We start from the raw sequence: 1,786 nt of genomic DNA on the forward strand, positions 1-1,786 counted from the left end.
ATTTGCAATATTCAAAGAAATCTTGAAAAAGATTAAAGTTGGAGAGGTTATACATAAGGTTAGTGGGCTAGAACAAAAAGATGGAAGATGAACTGTAAGACTTTTTAATATTTCTTGCAAGTTTAGAATTAATATAGTTCTGGTATTCACATTCATCTAGTGTTGTCTATATCTCCCAAATTCTTGGCTATAGTCAGCATTTTCAATCCTGTTCTGGGTTAGTCATTCCTCTTTGTATTTTTGTACCTCATTTTCCCTTCCCATGTGTACTGTGCTCACCCTAAAACTGCTGAGAGACATAGTAATAATGCCTTATCCAGTTTTATGGTCACTCTCTCCCCAAAACCAGATCTGTGCTTTTTTCAGCGCTCTTTATCAGATCTATTCTCTATGCAGGGAGTTGAAAAATAGTTTTCTGGGTTGGTCAATAGACAGCTTGTTTGCCTGGGTGCCTAATTTCAACAGCATCATCACATTGAGATTATTTTTAGCACCATAACTTTTCCAACCAGCAGGCACCTTGCACAACAGATGGCTCCCTGTTCCTGCCTTTCTCAACAGGGTCCTCTAATGAGACTATTATATGGTTTACTTGTGGTACCACAGAGGTAACATGAAGAGAGAAATTAAGACCCTCTAATTTCACAAGACCCTTCCAGGCAAGCAAACAGATCTCAGCTGTCTTAATCTCATTGATAAGAATTTTAAAAGAAGAGAGAGTTCAGGTAATGGAAGAGTTTTCCTTAATGTGGCTAATTTAGAAAATACTATTTCTATTTATGGAAGTCATATTTTATAGGAATATGAAGGGACTTCAAAAAGTTTGTGGAAAAATGACATTAAAAGATAATAGAATAGAGATGAGCATTACAGAGATGAAGTACACACAGCTGAAAATATCCATGATGGTACCTAATGGAAGAAAACACACAGGGAAATCTGTGCAGCAAACCACGGAGATGCAGATCATCTCTGCCTATGAGTTTGAGAACATCGAGAAGAATCTGAGTGGTTCTGAGGAGGATTTTCTAGAAGGAAAGATTCCAGCAATTGATAAGTATGGGAAGAAAAAGTCTTCCATAGGAATATTGGAGCAAGAGCTCTAGGGTGAAGTATAGAATATACTGGAACAATTTGGAGCTGACATTAACAAGGCTCTTCTTGCAAAGAAAAAGATTAGAACTGTATTACCAAGGCTTCTCTCAAAATCAGTAACCAAACATTGAAAATGTTTGGAAAACACAACAAGAACAAAGACAGAAACTTAGCCAGGAATATTCTCAGCAGTTTCTGACTTTATTTCAGCAATGGGATATGGATGTGCAAAGACTAAGGAACAAGAAGAAAAACTGACTAGTGTGTTTCAACAACAACAAAAGATTTTTCAACAATGTAGAATTGTTCAGAGACTGGAAGCAGTTAAACAGTTACATGAGCAGTTTGTAATAATCATGAAACTCTTCTGAGTGGGGCGCAAAATGAACTTAGAAGAGAAATGGCTATGTTGCAGAAAAAAAAAATGATGATGCATACTCAGCAGCAAGATATGGCAAGTTGTTCGAAAGTCTTTTCAATCCATGTTATTCTGTTGACTCTTTGAAGACCTTGAACCTAAGTAATAAACAATTAAAACATTAGCTAAGGGTATGTAAGTCTCTACAGGGGCTTAAAAATTCTAATTTATATTATCACGTCCTGTTATTATTAGCTTGTTTGTAGACACCGCCTTTTTGTAAACCCTGAATAAAATCTAAAGAGTTTTGTGAGTAGCAGTAATTCTAAAGCT

At 36.1% G+C, this 1,786-nt stretch overlaps 1 pseudogene; it reads left to right on the forward strand.

Annotated features, from left to right (window-relative positions):
* The first annotated feature begins 905 nt into the window (after positions 1 to 905).
* LOC102815128 lies at positions 906 to 1,592 on the forward strand (annotated as a pseudogene).
* Positions 1,593 to 1,786: the final 194 nt, after the last annotated feature.

Source organism: Chrysochloris asiatica, unplaced genomic scaffold, assembly GCF_000296735.1.
Source record: "Chrysochloris asiatica unplaced genomic scaffold, ChrAsi1.0 scaffold00176, whole genome shotgun sequence".
NCBI lineage: Eukaryota > Metazoa > Chordata > Mammalia > Afrosoricida > Chrysochloridae > Chrysochloris > Chrysochloris asiatica.